Source organism: Panulirus ornatus, chromosome 9 (assembly GCF_036320965.1).
Source record: "Panulirus ornatus isolate Po-2019 chromosome 9, ASM3632096v1, whole genome shotgun sequence".
NCBI classification, from domain to species: Eukaryota; Metazoa; Arthropoda; class Malacostraca; order Decapoda; family Palinuridae; genus Panulirus; species Panulirus ornatus.
The window spans coordinates 36,355,157-36,379,156 of record NC_092232.1 but is presented as its reverse complement, the minus strand read 5'-3'; the positions used below and the strand labels follow the sequence as shown (position 1 = coordinate 36,379,156).

General features: G+C 52.0%; 1 protein-coding gene across 3 annotated transcripts in view; it reads right to left on the bottom strand.

The window, feature by feature from the left end:
• Window positions 1–24,000, bottom strand: part of LOC139750337 (uncharacterized) — a 650,672-nt gene that overhangs the window by 281,637 nt on the left and 345,035 nt on the right. The gene's annotated exons all lie outside the window — the stretch shown is intronic.

Here is a 24,000-nt window from a genome sequence, read left to right as displayed (position 1 = left end):
ACATCACTCCACCATCCACCAACAAGAACAACATCTGCTCCACCAACACCAACAAGAACAACATCAGCTCCACCAACACCAACAAGAACAACATCAGCTCCACCATCACCAACAAGAACAACATCAGCTCCACCAACACCAACAAGAACAACATCAGCTCCACCATCACCAACAAGAACAACATCAGCTCCACCATCACCAACAAGAACAACATCAGCTCCACCAACACCAACAAGAACAACATCTGCTCCACCATCACCAACAAGAACAACATCAGCTCCACCATCACCAACAAGAACAACATCAGCTCCACCAACACCAACAAGAACAACATCAGCTCCACCATCACCAACAAGATCAACATCAGCTCCACCATCACCAACAAGAACAACATCAGCTCCACCAACACCAACAAGAACAACATCAGCTCCACCATCACCAACAAGATCAACATCAGCTCCACCATCACCAACAAGAACAACATCACTCCACATCACACAACAAGATCAACATCAGCTCCACCAACACCAACAAGAACAACATCAGCTCCACCATCACCAACAAGAACAACATCAGCTCCACCATCACCAACAAGAACAACATCAGCTCCACCAACACCAACAAGAACAACATCAGCTCCACCATCACCAACAAGATCAACATCAGCTCCACCATCACCAACAAGAACAACATCAGCTCCATCATCACCAACAAGAACAACATCAGCTCCACCACCACCAACAAGAACAACATCTGCTCCACCATCACCAACAACAACAAAAGCAACAAGAACAAGAGTAACATCTCCATCACCACCAATATCTTAAAGACGGAGGCAAGTCTGTCTCACCCTCATTCATCACTCTCTCCCTCCCCTCACTCTCCTTCCCCTCACTCTCCCTCCCCTCACTCTCCTTCCCCTCACTCTCCCTCCCCTCACTCTCCCTCCCCTCCCTCTCCCTCCCTCCCCTCACCCTCCCTCCCCTCACCCTCCCTCCCCTCACACTAATCCATTCACGTCATCTGCTGTCTGCTTCCCCTCCCTACCTCCAGGCCAGACACGTAAGATGGCTGCCCCACACTGGCCCAGGACTACCCAGTAACGACCCATTTCTCCCCTCCGCTAAGTTGTTGAACGACGAGAGGTTTAACGACCCGCGGTGTAACGCCTGGCTGCTAGCCAAGGGCTCGCCAGGGGGTCGTCCAGGATGGAGGGTCGTACAGGATGGAGGGTCGCCCAGGATGGAGGGTCGTCCAGGATGGAGGGTCGTCCAGGATGGAGGGTCGCCCAGGATGGAGGGTCGTCCAGGATCGAGGTTCGTACAGGATGTAGGGTCGTCCAGGATGGAGGGTCGTCCAGGATGGAGGGTCGTACAGGATGGAGGGTCGTCCAGGATGGAGGGTCGTCCAGGATCGAGGTTCGTCCAGGATTGAGGGTCGTCTAGGATGGAGGGTCGTCCAGGATGGAGGGTCGTCCAGGATGGAGGGTCGTCCTCGTCGTTGGAGGGAGTGAGGGTCAGACGTCTCCAGTGTGGTCGTGATGATGGATCAGCTGGTCGTGAGGCTTGTGATGACCATACACGCGTGCATGGCGGTACGACCCTTGGACACTACGTTATGACCCTTGATCACGACATTACGACCCTGGAACGCGACATTGCGACCCATGAACTTGACGTTACGACCCTGGATCACGACATTACGACCCTTGAACACGACGTTACGACCCTTGACTACGACATTACGACCCTTGAACACGACGTTACGACCCTTGATCATACGTTACGACCCTTGACCAGGACGTTACGACCCTTGAACTTGACGTTACGACCCTTGAACACGACGTTACGACCCTTGATCATACATTACGACCCTTGATCACGACATTACGACCCTTGGTCACGACATTACGACCCTGGAACACGACGTTACGACCCTTGAACACGACGTTATGACACTTGAACACGACATTACGAACCCTTGAACTCGACGTTATGACACTTGAACACGACATTACGACCCTTGAACACGACGATACGACACTTGAACACGACGTTACGACCCTGGAACACGACGTTACGACCCTTGAACACGACGATACGGTTATCGAACACGACAATATTGCTTATGAGTATGAAGACCTGGTCTTTGAACAGACCCCCCCCCCTCCCCTCACCCCCTTAAACCCCCCCCCCCCCCAGCAGGGGTCGTGGGTCAGGTTAGATAGGGTAAGATTCTGAAAATTGCAAATCTCTCAACATTTCATTGCCTATTATTTTATCAGCTCGTTAAATCATGGTATGTTTACACACGTACAGATGTTAGATTACAGATGCTGTGTTGATTTTCCCAGTACACGTCAACAAGTTACAGATCCCAAGTACATATTGGCAGTTTGGCAAGTACATATAGTCCACGTATAGATTACGAGTACATATAGGGAAGTACACATTCCAAGTATGGGTAACCAAGTACATAGTGGCAAGGACAGATTACGTGCACAAATCCCGTGTAATTCTGAACCCGAAAACCAACTCTTGAGACCATACTTCAAGGACAAAGTCCACGAACACATTGAAGAGCGTCATTAAAGTCGACTTTAAAAAGGTCAGTTGTTAGATTTGAGTACGTGATAGTCGTGTCCAGGGAGGTAATTAGCGCAGATTCCCCTGGTAATTACCGCCACACTGGACAGAATACCAATGAGCTGTGATCATTGTGTGAATAATGGATTAATCTGTGTGTGTGTGTGTGTGTGTGTGTGTGTGTAGCCCCTCACAGTGGCCAGACCCGGACAGCTCCAGTTAGGTCGTTAATCTTAATCCTTTAGGTAGGTCGTACGACCGTTGAACACGGAGGTACGACCCTTGGACACGAGAGGACGAGCCTTGGGCACGAGGGTACGACTCTTGAACACGAGGGTACGACCTTTGAACTCGAGAGTACGTCCTTTGAACACGAGGGTACGACCCTTGAACACCAGAGGACGACCCTTGGACACAAGGGTACGACCTTTGAACACGAGGGTACGACCCTTGAACACGAGAGGACGACCTGTAGACACGAGGGTACGACCTTTGAACACGAGGGTACGACCTTTGAACACGAGGGTACGACCCTTAGACACGAGGGTACGACCTTTGAACACGAGGGTACGACCTTTGAACACGAGGGTACGACCCTTGAACACGAGGGTACGACACGTGAGCACGACGGTACGACCCTTGAGTACGAAGCTAAAACACTTTAGCACGACGGAATGACATTACGTTTTAGAACATGATCTTTCTAACCTCCTGACCCTCGAGGACGAAAGTACGACCCTCGAGGACGAGAGTACGACCCTCGAGGACGACTATACTACCTTTGAGTCCGAGGGTCGTACCATCGTGCTGCAAGTTACCAACAACTGATGGTTGGTTTTTCCAACCTCCACTAAGTATATACACCAGTATATACACAATATATACATCAGTGTTGACGATATCCACCTATATATACATGTATACATCACTATAGCCTAAATACACCATATATGCATATATACATCAGTATAGCCGATATACAGCATATATACATACATACATCAGTACAGCCGATATACACCATATATGCATATATACATCAGTATAGCCGAAATACACCATATATACATATATACATCATTATAACCAATATACACCATATATGCATATATACATCTATAGCCGATATGCACCATATATACATATATATACATCAGTATAGCCGATATACGGCATATATCCATATATACATCAGTATAGCCGATATACGGCATATATCCATATATACATCAGTATAGCCGATATACGGCATATATCCATATATACATCAGTATTGCCGCCAAACTCAGACTGTAATATAAGATCCTGGATGCACGGCAGTATTACCAACCTGTGCTGGGTGGTAACCTCTCGGTATGGCAACTGTGGTAGAAGATCTTTGGGTTGCGTGTCTTTGTTTGTTTCTTGTTTCCTCGAGAGCAACTCACCTGTGGACGGAAGGAGGAAGTAGGTTAGTGTTTTCCTGGGAAATAACAATATTAGTATGTGTGTGTGTGTGTGTGTGTGTGTGTGTGTGTGTGTGTGTGTGTGTGTGTATGCATGTGTGTGTGTGTGTGTGTGTGTGTGTGTGTGTGTGTGTGTGTGTGTGTGTGTGTGTGTGTGTGTGTGTGTATGTGTGTGTGTGTGTGTGTGTGTGTGTGTGTGTGTGTGTGTGTGTGTGTATGTGTGTGTGTGTGTGTGTGTGTGTGTGTGTGTGTGTGTGAAGACCATGTAGATATCCTTACCTATATAAGTATGTAATATAACATATAGACATATCAACGTATAGACGAGTATAACAACTAGTGTGTATAATTACATATAGATATATAAACATACAGATAAGTATACCAACACGTATATATAGTTATAGACATACGAAAACATTACGTCATGGTCAGTTCATCTTGGGTCTCCTGTGTATCCATTTTCTATATATCTTGATGGTTTTTGCATCCCCGCTACTGATGGTGGGGTTAGAGAGAGTGTGTGTGTCATCCAGTGTGGACGGCATATGTAAAACTTGCTCCTCATTCCCTCACATATCCCCCACACCATCAAACACACTCCTTCCCCTCTAGATCCCTTAAGTTCATCACCTGCACTTTAAACACACACACAGTTTACGCCAGGTGAAACTGTGGTAAAGTTCCATATTGTCTCACACTCACTGTTATTAAGGTTTCTCTCTCTCTCCCTCCTTCCTTATCATGTTGTATTCGTTCCTTACATTCTTATACCTTTGTAAGTCCCAGCTGGCTCGAGCGCCTCCTGTATCTTTTCCACATTACATTCGTAAATCGTACATTCGTAAAGCGTACATTCGTATACCGTACATTCGTAAGCCGGACATTCGTAAGGCCACCCATGTCCGTATTCCACTATAAAAGTCATAGATCCTTCCACAACAGTGCCATGTATTGTCCCTGCTCAACTCCATTTCCCAGTTTATATTGCCATAGTAATTGTCTGGTTGTGTGTACTCTCCACGGCTATATATCCTGGTGGAGTTCGGTGTCCCCTTCTATCCTTCCCACCACCTCACTCGCCACACACTCCACCTCAAGCCTCACATGACCGTCACCACATCCAGCTGGTGAATCATGTATGATACTGTGCACGCTGCTCTGTGTGTGTGTGTGTGTGTGTGTGTGTGTGTGTGTGTGTGTGTGTGTGTGTGTGGTTATGGTCTATTGATACAAGTGTATTGCATCCTGGTATGCACACTGACGTGCTGCTATCTCCATATTGTATATATATATATATATATATATTAATAAATATTGTATATATATATATATATATATATATATATATATATATATATATATATATATATATATATATATATATATTCCCCGTGTATCGTAGAAGGCGACTAAAGAGAGTGGGAGTGGGGACTGGAAACCCTCCCTTTCTTGTATTTCAATTTGTAAAAGAGGAAACAGAAGAAGGAGCCAGGTGAGGAGTGCTCATCCTCCTGGAAGGCTCAGATTGGGGTGTCTGAATGTGTGTGGATGTAGCCAAAATGAGAAGAAAGGAGAGATAGGTAGTATGTTTGAGGAAAGGAACCTGGATGTTTTGGCTCTGAGTGAAACGAAGCTCAAGGGTAAAGTGGAAGAATGGTTTGGAAATGTTTTAGGAGTAAAGTCAGGGGTTAGTAAGAGAGAGAGAGAGAGAGAGAGAGAGAGAGAGAGAGAGAGAGAGAGAGAGAGAGAGAGAGAGAGAGATCCCTCTATTGACCTCCCTCCTTCACTTTGCTCCCTCATATCTAGCTTCCTCTCAGGCCGATCTATCTCTGTGGTTGTTGATGAATCAGCCTCGACCCCTTTCTCCATCAACGGTTATGTCTTTTAAGGTTCTCTCCTGTCTCGTACACCTTTCTTCTGTTTACATCAACGATTTCTTCTCTTCCTCACATAACCAAATGCAGTCATACGCTGGCAACTCAATTCTGCTCCTTCTCATTCGATCTGCATCTCATCTTAGCACAGCTTCCCTTGTAAACTTAAACTAAAGATGTCTCAGTGGGATGGACGAAATCTGGTTAAGTTTAATGCCTTCAAGACCCAGTTTCTTCCCATCTCTCTTTTGAAATTTTATCACAACATTCCTCTCTCTTTTCGCCGTTCTATACTTCCACCTTTTGTTGGCTCAGTGAACATATTTGGTATTACTATAACATCCAATCTGTCTTAGAAAACCCACATTACGAAAATAGTTAAGTCAATTCTAAGAAACTGGGTTTCATGTTTGGATGTCGAAATTTCTTTTCTTCCGAACACATGCTCCGTTTATACAAGGGATTGATTCGTCCTTGTATGGAGTACTGTTCTCACATCTGCGTCCTTACTTTACAGAGTTGAGTCGAAAGCGATCGGATTCTAAAGTTTTCTAGCCTAACTTCAAAACTTAGCTCGTTTGCCCCACGCCGCAATGTTGGTTCACTTTCCCTCTTCTAAAGGAACTACTTTGGTTTTTGCTCCCGTGAGCTGGCTGCTTGTGTGCCCCCACCACGAGCTAGACCACACAATACTCGGCAAGCTGCTGCGTCACATGATTACTTTGTGGCCGTTGGTAACTCAAGTGTGGGCCGTTTTGATAACTGTTTCTTTCCCTACACGTCTAAGCTTTGGAACTCTCTACCCTCTCATGTCTTTCCCATTAACTATGTCCTGACACATTTGATATGGACTTTAGTCTTTCACAGAGCCTCTAATATATATATATATATATATATATATATATATATATATATATATATATATATATATATATATATATATATGTATTCTTTTTCTTTGGCGTTCGTTTTGATTGCTATGTAAGCAAGTCCTTCTCAAACAAATTTCATTTTACACACACACACACACACACACACACACACTATCTAGCGGGCAATGTAGAACAAGAACGTGTGTGTGGGACACAGACTTGGGAATCGACATCGTCCCTAACTCGTCGCCAGAGTCCCACATTTGGGAAACATTAAGATGACCAGCCCACTGGTGCTACCTGGTACATGACCAGCCCTCTGGTGCTACCTGGTACATGACCAGTCCTCTGGTGCTACCTGGTACATGACCAGCCCTCTGGTGCTACCTGGTACATGACCAGCCCTCTGGTGCTACCTGGTACATGACCAGCCCTCTGGTGCTACCTGGTACATGACCAGTCCTCTGGTGCTACCTGGTACATGACCAGCCCTCTGGTGCTACCTGGTACATGACCAGCTCTCTGGTCCTACCTGGTACATGACCAGTCCTCTGGTGCTACCTGGTACATGACCAGCCCTCTAGTGCTACCTGGTACATGACCAGCCCTCTGGTGCTACCTGGTACATGACCAGCTCTCTGGTGCTACCTGGTACATGACCAGCCCTCTGGTGCTACCTGGTACATGACCAGTCCTCTGGTGCTACCTGGTACATGACCAGCCCTCTGGTGCTACCTGGTACATGACCAGCCCTCTGGTGCTACCTGGTACATGACCAGCCCTCTGGTGCTACCTGGTACATGACCAGACCTCTGGTGCTACCTGGTACATGACCAGTCCTCTGGTGCTACCTGGTACATGACCAGACCTCTGGTGCTACCTGGTACATGACCAGCCCTCTGGTGCTACCTGGTACATGACCAGCTCTCTGGTGCTACCTGGTACATGACCAGTCCTCTGGTGCTACCTGGTACATGACCAGCCTTCTGGTGCTACCTGGTACATGACCAGCCCTCTGGTGCTACCTGGTACATGGATAATGACAGTGTTCAGCGAACTGCTCTTACCCCAGCGTGAGGTGAGGACCAGCATGTAGTTGTCATGTTTGGTCGCCCTTCGTCACAGACGCTAGACCTACTAGAGAAGGTGTAGAGGAACGCAAGAAAGATGTCACCAGAATGAAGAAAGCTGAGTTGTTGATGATAAAGCTTAGAAGCCTCAACTTTTTCCACCGTAGAGGAGAGAAGAGTAAGGGCCGATTTGATCACGACCTTCAAGTGTCTGAATTAGTTTGATGACGTTAACAGCGATAAAGCAGCCAGAGGATATATATCATGCAGCCAGAGGATATGTCATGCAGCCAGAGGATATATCATGCAGCCAGAGGATATATATCATGCAGCCAGAGGATATATCATGCAGCCAGAGGATATATCATGCAGCCAGAGGATATATCATGCAACCAGAGGATATATCATGCAGCCAGAGGATATGTCATGCAGCCAGAGGATATATCATGCAGCCAGAGGATATGTCAAGCAGCCAGAGGATATATCATGCAGCCAGAGGATATATATCATGCAGCCAGAGGATATATCATGCAGCCAGAGGATATATATCATGCAGCCAGAGGATATATATCATGCAGCCAGAGGATATATCATGCAGCCAGAGGATATATATCATGCAGCCAGAGGATATATCATGCAGCCAGAGGATATATATCATGCAGCCAGAGGATATATCATGCAGCCAGAGGATATATATCATGCAGCCAGAGGATATATCATGCAGCCAGAGGATATGTCATGCAGCCAGAGGATATGTCATGCAGCCAGAGGATATATCATGCAACCAGAGGATATATATCATGCAGCCAGAGGATATATCATACAGCCAGAGGATATATATCATGCAGCCAGAGGATATGTCATGCAGCCAGAGGATATATCATGCAGCCAGAGGATATATCATGCAGCCAGAGGATATATATCATGCAGCCAGAGGATATATATCATGCAGCCAGAGGATATGTCATGCAGCCAGAGGATATATATCATGCAGCCAGAGGATATATATCATGCAGCCAGAGGATATATATCATGCAGCCAGAGGATATATATCATGCAGCCAAAGGATATATCATGCAGCCAGAGGATATATATCATGCAGCCACAGGATGTGTCATGCAGCCAGAGGATATATATCATGCAGCCAGAAGATATATCATGCAACCAGAGGATATATCATGCAGCCAGAGGATATATATCATGCAGCCAGAGGATATATATCATGCAGCCAGAGGATATATCATGCAGCCAGAGGATATATATCATGCAGCCAGAGGATATATATCATGCAGCCAGAGGATATATATCATGCAACCAGAGGATATATATCATGCTGCCAGAGCATATCTCATGCAGCCAGAGGATATATCGTGCAACCAGAGGATATATATCATGCTGCCAGAGCATATATCATGCAGCCAGAGGATATATAATCATGCAACCAGAGGATATATATCATGCTGCCAGAGCATATATCATGCAGCCAGAGGATATATGTCATGCAGCCAGAGGATATATCATGCAGCCAGAGCATATATCATGCTGCCAGAGGATATATCATGCAACCAGAGGATATATCATGCAGCCAGAGGATATATATCATGCAGCCAGAGGATATATCATGCAACCAGAGGATATATATCATGCAGCCAGAGGATATATATCATGCAGCCAGAGGATATGTCATGCAGCCAGAGGATATATCATGCAGCCAGAGGATATATCATGCAGCCAGAGGATATATATCATGCAGCCAGAGGATATATCATGCAGCCAGAGGATATATATCATGCAGCCAGAGGATATGTCATGCAGCCAGAGGATATATCATGCAGCCAGAGGATATATCATGCAGCCAGAGGATATATATCATGCAGCCAGAGGATATATCATGCAGCCAGAGGATATATATCATGCAGCCAGAGGATATGTCATGCAGCCAGAGGATATATCATGCAGCCAGAGGATATATAGCATGCAGCCAGAGGATATATCATGCAGCCAGAGGATATGTCATGCAGCCAGAGGATATATCATGCGGCCAGAGGATATATATCATGCAGCCAGAGGATATATCATGCAGCCAGAGGATGTATATCATGCAGCCAGAGGATATATATCATGCAGCCAGAGGATATATATCAGGCAGCCAGAGGATATATCATGCAGCCAGAGGATATATACCATGCAGCCAGAGGATATATATCATGCAGCCAGAGGATATATATCATGCAGTCAGAGGATATATATCAGGCAGCCAGAGGATATATCATGCAGCCAGAGGATATATATCAGGCAGCCAGAGAATATATCATGCAGCCACAGGATGTGTCATGCAGCCAGAGGATATATATCATGCAGCCAGAAGATATATCATGCAACCAGAGGATATATCATGCAGCCAGAGGATATATATCATGCAGCCAGAGGATATATATCATGCAGCCAGAGGATATATCATGCAGCCAGAGGATATATATCATGCAGCCAGAGGATATATATCATGCAGCCAGAGGATATATCATGCAACCAGAGGATATATATCATGCAGCCAGAGGATATATATCATGCAGCCAGAGGATATATATCATGCAACCAGAGGATATATCATGCAGCCAGAGGATATATCATGCAGCCAGAGGATATATATCATGCAACCAGAGGATATATATCATGCTGCCAGAGCATATCTCATGCAGCCAGAGGATATATCATGCAACCAGAGGATATATATCATGCTGCCAGAGCATATATCATGCAGCCAGAGGATATATAATCATGCAACCAGAGGATATATATCATGCTGCCAGAGCATATATCATGCAGCCAGAGGATATATGTCATGCAGCCAGAGGATATATCATGCAGCCAGAGCATATATCATGCTGCCAGAGGATATATCATGCAACCAGAGGATATATCATGCAGCCAGAGGATATATAACATGCAGCCAGAGGATATATCATGCACCCAGAGGATATATCATGCAGCCAGAGGATATATATCATGCAGCCAGAGGATATATCATGCAGCCAGAGGATATATATCATGCAACCAGAGGATATATATCATGCAACCAGAGGATATATATCATGCAACCAGAGGATATATCGTGCAGCCAGAGGATATATATCATGCAGCCAGAGGATATATCATGCAACCAGAGGATATATCATGCAACCAGAGGATATATCATGCAGCCAGAGGATATATCATGCAGCCAGAGGATATATATCATGCAGCCAGAGGATATATATCATGCAGCCAGAGGATATATCATTCAATAAATTTGTCAAAAAAGAAAATGTAAAAGAAATACATTTATTGTGTCAATTGTGGATGACTGGAATATCCTGAGTGATGCATCTGTGTGGATGACTTGCATCATAATGTGTACAATGTTGTGTTGACGGTCGATGGTGAAGAGATGGGAGGCCACGAGCGTGGCACCCACTCCCCTCAGTGTACACATCGTGGATTACGTAGCAAGTCTTGTTTACAGTGTCAGGGGTGCATCTGGAACACGGCTGAAGTGTGTGGGGCAGATGGGGGTCGACCAGGTCCAGAACCAGACGTATGGGGGGGTAATGCTTCCATGATCCTGCTGCTGGTAGATGGACGGAGACAAGCAGCTGGCACACAGGCGAGCTGGATCATACCACCTGGCTCATCACTGCTATGATGGGGAAGGCTATGATGTTCCACTCTGTCAGGGGCGGACCATGCAAGACCACAGGGTTGAGATGACCTCCGTCTGGGGAGGAGGTGGGGCTATCACGGGTGGAATGTAAGCCCCTGGGGGGACCGAGATAACCACCAGAGATCACGGGAGATAAGGGAAGGGCGCGGGGAACCACCTGATAGTAGGAGGAGGTCAACTCTCAACCCACAGGGGAGGGAGGGGACACGCCGCCACTGTGAAGGTGGGAGGTTGGTCGTGGTAGATGACACTGGTGCCCCGATGTATCGAGCCTCAGGACTAGAGCAGAAGGTGAGGACGGATCGATGAAGAGAGAGAGAGAAGATGTCAGAGAGATTGACGAGGGAAGTAACGTCTGTAGCCTTCATGAGTGCCACATCTACGGGAAGTGGCTATCGATAGAGAGGTATCTTTTCAGTTCGTCTTGGAGACAGAATACGTGACAAGCGATCTCCTGTAGTGTAATCCCGGTGCATCGGATTGTACATTATGATTATGACACGCGAGATGGTGGGGAGATGCAGGTCGGTTATGGCCTTACGACCACAAGAAACTATATTGAGAGTAAGAGGAAAAGGACCCAGGCGAAGGAGGTCGTAGGCGTGAGGGATGATACAGACAGATCTGTATGGATGAGGTACAGGCTGGAGATGTGGGATGATACGCCTGTTCAACTGAACATCTGAGATGAGAGGAAACAGTGGGCAAGTCTTGAAGTAAGGCCAGCAGATAGCAGACAACGAGACTTTCAAGAAGTTATACAAGGAAGGAATCGACATGAACGACATGATTTAGAGTGTAAACTACAGAGAGGAAGTCACTCGGAGATGAATCATGCACACGAGGCAGATCTCAACCCAGTGGCTGTAACACAGTAGGAAGTAACATAAGGAAGATCCGGCTTGAAATCACATACCTAAATGTTGGTGGTTTTGTGGGGGGAAACCGAAGCCAAGTTGACTTTAATAATCGAAGGGTAAAGAGTAAGTTTGAATACCAAGAGCATCCTGCACCACATACTGGACTATGATGTTGTATTACGCATGATTTTCTCATAATAAAATACAATAACAGTGAGAGAACTGAGGACCGGGAGGTTCTGCTGTACTGGTGAGTTAAGCCATACACTTCCATACTACAATGATGAACGATGGTTCTTTCGGCCACTTCATTCGAGGAGAGATAGTAATTAGTGACATGTGTTTGTTAACCTTCCTTGGTGCACGGATCCGCCACCAAGATGAGAAGGAACATCATGATGAGGGAACCATCTCCATGGTACAGGAAGCGGCGAGCGAAGCCACATACTCTGCTCGTAAACTTACGAGACATCAGCCACTGAGAGGTAGACTGGGACAACCATGAGAACTTATACCATTATGCCCCAGGCATCACCAGGGTTCGTGACGGAGACCCTTGCTCAGAGACCACACAGAGACCCTTGCTCAGGAGCCCCACGGCGACCCTTGCTCAGAGACCACAGGGAGACCCTTGCTCAGAGACCCCACGGAGACCCTTGCTCAGGGACCCCACGGAGACCCTTGCTCAGGGACCCCACGGAGACCCTTGCTCAGAGACAACACGGAGACCCTTGCTCAGAGACCAGACAGAGACCCTTAGCTCGACCACCACAGGGAGACCCTTGCTGAACCACTAGTGTGGAGGAAGGCAATATCCACACCAAATGGTGGAGAGCCAAGGTTATGCCGGGACTCGAGAGAGAGAGGGCAAGGATGTATCCGTGAATCATAGGGCGGTACCCGTAACGAGCACAACAAGCACCATGATGGAGAAGGTGATTCGAAAGCAGTTAGAGGAGCAAGTGTCTGGCATAAACTACCTGGAGGAGAGGAAACATGGATTCCGGAGGGACATGGTCTGGTGGGCGAAAGTGCTCGATGGTTATAATGAAGTGAACAACATCCCAGGGGAGGAGAAAGGGGTGGGCGCTGGAATACCTTACTGAGGACTGACGACGAAGCTAAGGTCAGGCCAGGGCTACTCAAGGGCATCATCCTCTCCCAAGCTGGGCGACGGGGGAAAGGTGAGATCCCTCAGGGACCAGGACTGAGGAAAGATGAGGTCCCTCAGGGATCAGGACTGAGGAAAGATGAGGTCCCTCAGGGACCAGGACTGAGGAAAGATGAGGTCCCTCAGGGACCAGGACTGAGGAAAGATGAGGTCCCTCAGGGACCGGGACTGAGACCATTACTGTTCTAAGGGACAGTATCCGCCACACGTAGTGTGAGCTTAGGCGTAAATTTGTTCGCTGATGATGCGTCAGGAATTGCAAAGTGGCGTAAACGGGGCTAGAGAAAATGTCCCGCTGGGAGGACAGGATGACCACCGAACGAACTGTGAGCCTCGGAGATACAGAGTCGTGGAGACGGGAAGGAGTGTGAGGAGGAAGGAGTGTGTCGGGGGAAGTGTATCACAGGAGCCACGATGTGAGGAGGGACGAGCGAGTTGGCACCGCGCCCGACCAACTGGTCGCCAGAGCAGCGTGGTAGAAGGATGGTGAGGGAGGGAGATCGCATCCTGCTGGCTGCTCAGACGTATACATACGGAGGTCCATGGCTGGGGGAGGTATGGCAGTATGAATAGTACCAGAATGGAATGAGAGTGAGCTACGAAAACAGGAAGGAGGAAGCCTTCAATCTACGGAAAATGAAAGACGAAAAAAAAATGTTTAGGAAGGTCTGCTAAGTACACATGAGTTCCTAGGTCATGATAACGTTAACCCAGAACATTTAGTGGGCACTAGAAGGGAGTCTAGAACACGAGAGCGCATCTAGAAGTTCAGAAAGACATGTGAACAGAGGAATGTGAGCAAACCTGTTCCTCTGCAACGCTGCTCTGGCTGGACTCGTGGAAACATGCTGGCGGAGGAGCAGATAACCTCTCCACTACACGAAGGTCGAAGGAGCCGTAAGACAGTGAAGTAGGGGCAAGATAAGACAGTGAAGCAGGGGCAAGATGAGACAGTGAAGCAGGGGCAAGATAAGACAGTGAAGCAGGGGCAAGATAAGACAGTGAAGCAGGGGCAAGATGAGACAGTGAAGCAGGGGCAAGATGAGACAGTGAAGCAGGGGCAAGATAAGACAGTGAAGCAGGGGCAAGATGAGACAGTGAAGCAGGGGCAAGATGAGACAGTGAAGCAGGGGCAAGATAAGACAGTGAAGCAGGGGCAAGATGAGACAGTGAAGCAGGGGCAAGATAAGACTAGTGAAGCTGGGGCAAGATAAGACAGTGAAGCAGGGGCAAGATGAGACAGTGAAGCAGGGGCAAGATAAGACAGTGAAGCAGGGGCAAGATAAGACAGTGAAGCTGGGGCAAGATAAGACAGTGAAGCAGGGGCAAGATAAGACAGTGAAGCAGGGGCAAGATAAGACAGTGAAGCAGGGGCAAGATGAGACAGTGAAGCAGGGGCAAGATGAGACGGTGAAGCAGGGGCAAGATGAGACAGTGGAGCAGGGGCAAGATAAGACAGTGAAGCAGGGACAAGATAAGACAGTGAAGCAGGGGCAAGATGAGACAGTGAAGCAGGGGCAAGATAAGACGGTGAAGCAGGGGCAAGATAAGACAGTGAAGCAGGGGCAAGATAAGACAGTGAAGCAGGGGCAAGATGAAACGGTGAAGCAGGGGCAAGATGAGACAGTGAAGCAGGGGCAAGATAAGACAGTGAAGCAGGGGCAAGATAAGACAGTGAAGCAGGGGCAAGATAAGACAGTGAAGCAGGGGCAAGATGAGACAGTGAAGCAGGGGCAAGATGAGACGGTGAAGCAGGGGCAAGATAAGATAGTGAAGCAGGGGCAAGATTAGACAGTGAAGCTGGGGCAAGATGAGACAGTGAAGCAGGGGCAAGATAAGACAGTGAAGCAGGGGCAAGATGAGACAGTGAAGCAGGGGCAAGATGAGACGGTGAAGCAGGGGCAAGATGAGACAGTGGAGCAGGGGCAAGATAAGACAGTGAAGCAGGGGCAAGATGAGACAGTGAAGCAGGGGCAAGATAAGACAGTGAAGCAGGGGCAAGATGAGACAGTGAAGCAGGGGCAAGATGAGACAGTGAAGCAGGGGCAAGATAAGACAGTGAAGCAGGGGCAAGATAAGACAGTGAAGCAGGGGCAAGATAAGACAGTGAAGCAGGGGCAAGAGACAAGGCCCCCGCGGTTGGTAACGCCTCGGGCTCACGCCCTACTCTGGGGTCATTATAAAGGTGTGTATATCTGCCTTCGGAAATCAGTATGGCTGTGGGGAGATACCGTGGGGAGATGGTGTGATAAGGGACGGAGGTGAAGATTAGGAGAGGGGAGGTGAGGGGCAAGTCTGGGAAGGAGGGAGAGAAAGGAAAGGTGGAGGGGGGGACACAGAGGGAGAAGGGGAAAGAACGAGGGAGAAAGAGCAGAGACAGATGGAGAAAGAGAAAGGGTGGGAGGAGGGGAGGGGGGGGGAGGCTGTGAGGGGGGGGGGGTAAACGGAAGGGGGAGGGAGGGATGCTATTTTGGGTACAATGGTCCACGTGGAACCTCCACCCCCCACTACGCTCTCTCTCTCTCTCTCTCTCTCTCTCTCTCTCTCTCTCTCTCTCTCTCTCTCTCTCTCTCTCTCTCTCTCTCTCTCGCCGAAAATTATGTTTTTCCCTGAGAGTCAATATTTGCTAGGATGCACACACACACACACACACACACACACACACACACACACACACACACACACATAATATCATTCAGATATGTTTGTTTTTTTCATGTGTGCACATATGTGCGTTACTGAAATAACGTACATATGAAGGTATGTCATCTGTGTGTGTGTGTGTGTGTGTGTGTGTGTGTGTGTGTGTGTGTGTGTTGCCTTGTGAGCGTCCTGGGAATAATGATAATTATTCGTCGCTTTATTTACGTATATACAGAGTAACGGAGGCGTGTACACCATGTGCGTTACTCTGCAGATGTGCCTTATGTACGTTCATGTACGTGAGGATAACCTCTGTGTGTGTGTGTGTGTGTGTGTGTGTGTGTGTGTGTGTGTGTGTGTGTGTGTGTGTGTGATGTCTGGAACACAACACGGAACAAGAGGGATCCAGACGCGGACTATTTCTCACTGTGTCTGTCGTGGGTGAGGTGTGTGCTGCTGGTGCCATGACCAGGAGGCTAGGCTCGGGGGGTCGAGGATCAGCGAGATACGTCCAGTCTAAACTTGACCAGGGGCGGCGCCCCTCGCCCTCACCACCTCCCACTTAACTTCCCGGAACTCAGGAAATTCTTCATCTGCCGTACCTCCTGCTGCCCCTCCAGCCATATGAGGAACTTGTTACTCCACTGTGGCCATGTGAGGAGCAGTACCTCACAGTGGCCACATCACGAACATGGCTAGCACTCAGCCCTGCACCCTGGCCACACCAGGAGCATGGCTAGCACTCAGCCCTGCACTCTGGCCACACCAGTAGCATGGCTAGCACTCAGCCCTGCACCCTGGCCACACCAGGAGCATGGCTAGCACTCAGCCCCGCACCCTGGCCACACCAGGAGCATGGCCAGCACTCAGCCCCGCACCCTGGCCACACCAGGAGCATGGCTAGCACTCAGCCCCGCACCCTGGCCACACCAGGAGCATGGCTAGCACTCAGCCCTGCACCCTGGCCACACCAGGAGCATGGCTAGCACTCAGCCCTGCACCCTGGCCACACCAGGAGCATGGCTAGCACTCAGCCCTGCACCCTGGCCACACCAGGAGCATGGCTAGCACTCAGCCCTGCACCCTGGCCACACCAGGAGCATGGCTAGCACTCAGCCCCGCACCCTGGCCACACCAGGAGCATGGCTAGCACTCAGCTCCGCACCCTGGCCACACCAGGAGCATGGCCAGCACTCAGCCCCGCACCCTGGCCACACCAGGAGCATGGCTAGCACTCAGCCCCGCACCCTGGCCACACCAGGAGCATGGCTAGCACTCAGCCCCGCACTCTGGCCACACCAGGAGCATGGCCAGCACTCAGCCCTGCACTCTGACCACACCAGGAGCATGGCCAGCACTCAGCCCCGCACCCTGGCCACACCAGGAGCATGGCTAGCACTCAGCCCTGCACCCTGACCACACCAGGAGCATGGCTAGCACTCAGCCCTGCACCCTGGCCACACCAGGAGCATGGCTAGCACTCAGCCCCGCACCCTGGCCACACCAGGAGCATGGCTAGCACTCAGCCCCGCACCCTGGCCACACCAGGAGCATGGCTAGCACTCAGCCCTGCACTCTGGCCACACCAGGAGCATGGCCAGCACTCAGCCCTGCACCCTGACCACACCAGGAGCATGGCCAGCACTCAGCCCTGCACCCTGGCCACACCAGGAGCATGGCTAGCACTCAGCCCCGCACCCTGGCCACACCAGGAGCATGGCCAGCACTCAGCCCGCACCCTGGCCCACACCAGGAGCATGGCTAGCACTCAGCCCTGCACTCTGGCCCACACCAGGAGCATGGCTAGCACTCAGCCCCTGCACTCTGGCCACACCAGGAGCATGGCTAGCACTCCGCCCTGGCACCCTGGCCACACCAGGAGCATGGCTAGCACTCAGCCCTGCACCCTGGCCACACCAGGAGCATGGCTAGCACTCAGCCCTGCACCTGGCCACACCAGGAGCATGGCTAGCACTCAGCCCCGCACCCTGGCCACACCAGGAGCATGGCTAGCACTCAGCCCTGCACCCTGGCCACACCAGGAGCATGGCTAGCACTCAGCCCTGCACCCTGGCCACACCAGGAGCATGGCTAGCACTCAGCCCCTGCACCCTGGCCACACCAGGAGCATGGCTAGCACTCAGCCCGCACTCTGGCCACACCAGGAGCATGGCTAGCACTCAGCCCCGCACCCTGGCCACACCAGGAGCATGGCTAGCACTCAGCCCCGCACCCTGGCCACACCAGGAGCATGGCTAGCACTCAGCCCCGCACTCTGGCCACACCAGGAGCATGGCTAGCACTCAGCCCTGCACCCTGGCCACACCAGGAGCATGGCTAGCACTCAGCCCCGCACCCTGGCCACACCAGGAGCATGGCTAGCACTCAGCCCTGCACCCTGGCCACACCAGGAGCATGGCTAGCACTCAGCCCCGCACCCTGGCCACACCAGGAGCATGGCTAGCACTCAGCCCCGCACCCTGGCCACACCAGGAGCATGGCTAGCACTCAGCCCTGCACCCTGGCCACACCAGGAGCATGGCCAGCACTCAGCCCTGCACCCTGGCCACACCAGGAGCATGGCTAGCACTCAGCCCCTGCACCCTGGCCACACCAGGAGCATGGCTAGCACTCAGCCCCGCACCCTGGCCACACCAGGAGCATGGCTAGCACTCAGCCCTGCACCCTGGCCACACCAGGAGCATGGCTAGCACTCAGCCCCGCACCCTGGCCACACCAGGAGCATGGCTAGCACTCAGCCCTGCACTCTGACCACACCAGGAGCATGGCCAGCACTCAGCCCTGCACTCTGACCACACCAGGAGCATGGCTAGCACTCAGCCCCGCACCCTGGCCACACCAGGAGCATGGCTAGCACTCAGCCCCGCACCCTGGCCACACCAGGAGCATGGCTAGCACTCAGCCCCGCACCCTGGCCACACCAGGAGCATGGCTAGCACTCAGCCCCGCACCCTGGCCACACCAGGAGCATGGCTAGCACTCAGCCCCGCACCCTGGCCACACCAGGAGCATGGCTAGCACTCAGCCCTGCACTCTGGCCACACCAGGAGCATGGCTAGCACTCAGCTCCGCACCCTGGCCACACCAGGAGCATGGCTAGCACTCAGCCCCGCACCCTGGCCACACCAGGAGCATGGCTAGCACTCAGCCCTGCACTCTGGCCACACCAGGAGCATGGCTAGCACTCAGCCCCGCACCCTGGCCACACCAGGAGCATGGCTAGCACTCAGCCCTGCACCCTGGCCACACCAGGAGCATGGCTAGCACTCAGCCCCGCACCCTGGCCACACCAGGAGCATGGCTAGCACTCAGCCCTGCACTCTGGCCACACCAGGAGCATGGCTAGCACTCAGCCCTGCACTCTGGCCACACCAGGAGCATGGCTAGCACTCAGCCCTGCACTCTGGCCACACCAGGAGCATGGCTAGCACTCAGCCCTGCACTCTGGCCACACCAGGAGCATGGCTAGCACTCAGCCCTGCACTCTGGCCACACCAGGAGCATGGCTAGCACTCAGCCCTGCACCCTGGCCACACCAGGAGCATGGCTAGCACTCAGCCCTGCACCCTGGCCACACCAGGAGCATGGCTAGCACTCAGCCCCGCACCCTGGCCACACCAGGAGCATGGCTAGCACTCAGCCCTGCACTCTGGCCACACCAGGAGCATGGCTAGCACTCAGCCCTGCACTCTGGCCACACCAGGAGCATGGCTAGCACTCAGCCCCGCACCCTGGCCACACCAGGAGCATGGCTAGCACTCAGCCCCGCACCCTGGCCACACCAGGAGCATGGCTAGCACTCAGCCCTGCACCCTGGCCACACCAGGAGCATGGCTAGCACTCAGCCCTGCACTCTGGCAGGCATGTGGGAGTGGACATGACGGCGAGTAGAGCCATGGCAGGTGAAGTGAGCCATGTGGTGGGTAAGGGGTTTGAGGTCGTAGATGCAATGAGGAGTGTGTAGAGACAGGTCGGTGTCTGTGACGGCAGATCTGGGGACGTCTGACGGTGTGGGAGTCCCCAGCCGTGTTGTGTGGGTGATGGGCGTTTCCTCCTTAGCACAAACAGGACAGAGGAAGGGCGGATGTGTTTGAGGAGAGTGTGTGGTGTGAGGTGGGTCGATTGAATTGGAAATGATAGGGTAAAAGAGAGTGTAGTTGAGAGAGCTGATGAAGGTGTGCAGAAATAGTTTGGACGTATGGAGAGGATGAGTGACGAGAGGTGGACTGAGAGGGAATACGTGAAAAAAGTGGAGAGATCAAAGAAGGGGAGACCAGAGTGGAGATGGAAGGATGGAGTGAAAGATGTTTTGAGAGAGCGGGAGTTGAACATGCACGAATATGCCAGATGTGCACGAGAAAAAGCAAAGTGGAGCAACGTTGTATACAGGAGGCGACGGGGCTCTCAGTGAACTGAACCAGAAAATATAAAGTGGGGAAACCCTATGTGCATTAAGAGGGAAAAAACAATGCTGCTCGTTTCTCGTTTGTGTCCCAGAGAGCGAGTGAGTCGGGCAGGTTCGTGGAGGGGCTGACTATCATCCGTTCTGTCTTGTATTGTCTCGCTCAGAAGAGAGGAACACAGGAAGACTCAGGCCAGGAGCCTCTCGTCTCCCGGCTCTGTCCTCTGGTCCTGACGTTAACTTGTGACGACAGAGGAGAATTGTGTTGTGTATCTGAATATTTTTTTTTTTCTTCCTCTCTGTCTCATCTTTTGCCATGATATCGACTGTGGTGGGGTGGTGGGTGGTGGGTGGTGGGTGGGTGGGTGGTGCACTCAGAACATTACGAGATGGTGGCGAGTCGTGGTGGGCCAGACGGGCGCTGACACCCAGGTATCTATCTACTGCTCCTCCACCACCAACCACCCGGCTCTCTCACGGGGACCCCAGGAATACATCAGGAAATTGTGTAAAAGAAAGACGGCTAGCGCTCTCTCTCTCTCTCTCTCTCTCTCTCTCTCTCTCTCTCTCTCTCTCTCTCTCTCTCTCTCTCTCTCTCCATCCCGGGGAGAGGGAGAGGAATAATGAAGGTATGAGACATTGATCACAACAGCGGGCCGCAGTAACCAATCAAATTTGTAACTCGATAGATCTCACAAGGCCCTCCACTCTCTCTCTCTCTCTCTCTCTCTCTCTCTCTCTCTCTCTCTCTCTCTCTCTCTCTCTCTCTCTCTCTCTCTCTCTCACTGCCTCTCACTCCCGTAAGTCTGTCCGCACCAGTCAAGAAGCAGCTTCCTTCCTCACTCCCGACACTCTCACACCACCGCCTCCTCTCCCACCTCTCCTAAAATGGCACAAGACTTCTCCCTCTCCCTTACTTTTTCACGTTCACTCCTTCACCTCCCCTTCCTCCCCCTCTCCCCCTCTCTCCCTCCCTACCGGCGGGGTGGAGGTGGGGCAGGGTTGTGTGGGAGATGGGTGGAGGTGGGGCAGGCGTGTGGGAGATGGGTGGAGGTGGGGCAGGGTTGTGTGGGAGACGGGTGGAGGTGGGGAGGGTTGTGTGGGAGATGGGTGGAGGTGGGGCAGGGTTGTGTGGAGGATGGGTGGAGGTGGGGCAGGGTTGTGTGGGAGATGGGTGGAGGTGGGGCAGGCGTGTGGGAGATGGGTGGAGGTGGGGCAGGGTTGTGTGGAGGATGGGTGGAGGTGGGGCAGGCTTGTGGAGCATGGGTGGAGGTGGGGCAGGGTTGGAGGATGGGTGGAGGTGGGGCAGGGTTGTGTGGGAGATGGGTGGAGGTGGGGCAGGCGTGTGGGAGATGGGTGGAGGTGGGGCAGGGTTGTGTGGGAGATGGGTGGAGGTGGGGCAGGGTTGTGTGGGAGATGGGTGGAGGTGGGGCAGGCGTGTGGAGGATGGGTGGAGGTGGGGCAGGGTTGTGTGGGAGATGGGTGGAGGTGGGGCAGGCGTGTGGGAGATGGGTGGAGGTGGGCCAGGGTTGTGTGGGAGATGGGCGGAGGTGGGGCAGGGTTGTGGGAGATGGGTGGAGGTGGGGCAGGGTTGTGTGGGGATGGGTGGAGGTGGGGCAGGGTGTGTGGAGGATGGGTGGAGGTGGGGGCAGGCGTGTGGAGGATGGGTGGAGGTGGGGCAGGCGTGTGGAGGATGGGTGGAGGTGGGGCAGGCGTGTGGAGGATGGGTGGAGGTGGGGCAGGCGTGTGGAGGATGGGTGGAGGTGGGGCAGGCTGTGTGGAGGATGGGTGGAGGTGGGGCAGGGTTGTGTGGGAGATGGGTGGAGGTGGGGCAGGGTTGTGTGGGAGATGGGTGGAGGTGGGGCAGGCGTGTGGGAGGATGGGTGGAGGTGGGGCAGGCGTGTGGAGGATGGGTGGAGGTGGGGCAGGGTGTGTGGAGGATGGGTGGAGGTGGGGCAGGCGTGTGTGAGGATGGGTGGAGGTGGGGCAGGCGTGTGGGAGGATGGGTGGAGGTGGGGCAGGCGTGTGGAGGATGGGTGGAGGTGGGGCAGGCGTGTGTGGAGGATGGGTGGAGGTGGGGCAGGCGTGTGGAGGATGGGTGGAGGTGGGGCAGGTGTGTGGAGGGATGGGTGGAGGTGGGGCAGGCGTGTGGAGGATGGGTGGAGGTGGGGCAGGCGTTGTGGAGGATGGGTGGAGGTGGGGCAGGCTGTGTGGAGGATGGGTGGAGGTGGGGCAGGGTTGTGTGGGAGATGGGTGGAAGTGGGGCAGGTTGTGTGGAGGATGGGGTGGAAGTGGGGCGGCGTGTGGAGGATGGGTGGAGGTGGGGCAGGGTTGTGTGGGAGATGGGTGGAGGTGGGGCAGGCGTTTGGAGGATGGGTGGAGGTGGGGCAGGCGTGTGGGAGATGGGTGGAGGTGGGGCAGGCGTGTGGAGGATGGGTGGAGGTGGGGCAGGCGTGTGGAGGATGGGTGGAGGTGGGGCAGGGTTGTGTGGAGGATGGGTGGAGGTGGGGCAGGCGTGTGGAGGATGGGTGGAGGTGGGGCAGGCGTGTGGAGGATGGGTGGAGGTGGGGCAGGCGTGTGGAGGATGGGTGGAGGTGGTCCTGGGTGAGATATATCGGGTTGCCTGGTGAGGGAGGCTGCTGCTCTCCCAGCCTTCCATTATCACCTTCTGGACGGATAACATAGTGATGGAAGGACACTGAGAGGCCCCTCCCGCCTCCCTCACCTCCTGCTCATGTTAAGACTCCCTCCCTACTGATCAATGACTCCTGGGTTAAGACTCCCTCCCTACTGATCAATGACCCCTGGGTTAAGACTCCCTCCCTACAGATCAATGACTCCTGGGTTAAGACTCCCTCCCTACTGATCAATGACCCCTGGGTTAAGACTCCCTCCCTACTGATCAATGACTCCTGGGTTAAGACTCCCTCCCTACTGATCAATGACTCCTGGGTTAAGACTCCCTCCCTACTGATCAATGACCCCTGGGTTAAGACTCCCTCCCTACTGATCAATGACCCCTGGGTTAAGACTCCCTCCCTACTGATCAATAACTCCTGGGTTAAGACTCCCTCCCTACTGATCAGTGACCCCTGGGTTAAGACTCCCTCCCTACTGATCAATGACCCCTGGGTTAAGACTCCCTCCCTACTGATCAATGACCCCTGGGTTAAGACTCCCTCCCTACTGATCAATGACCCCTGGGTTAAGACTCCCTCCCTACTGATCAATGACCCCTTGGTTAAGACTCCCTCCCTACTGATCAATGACCCCTGGGTTAAGACTCCCTCCCTACTGATCAATGACCCCTGGATTAAGACTCCCTCCCTACTGATCAATGACCCCTGGGTTAAG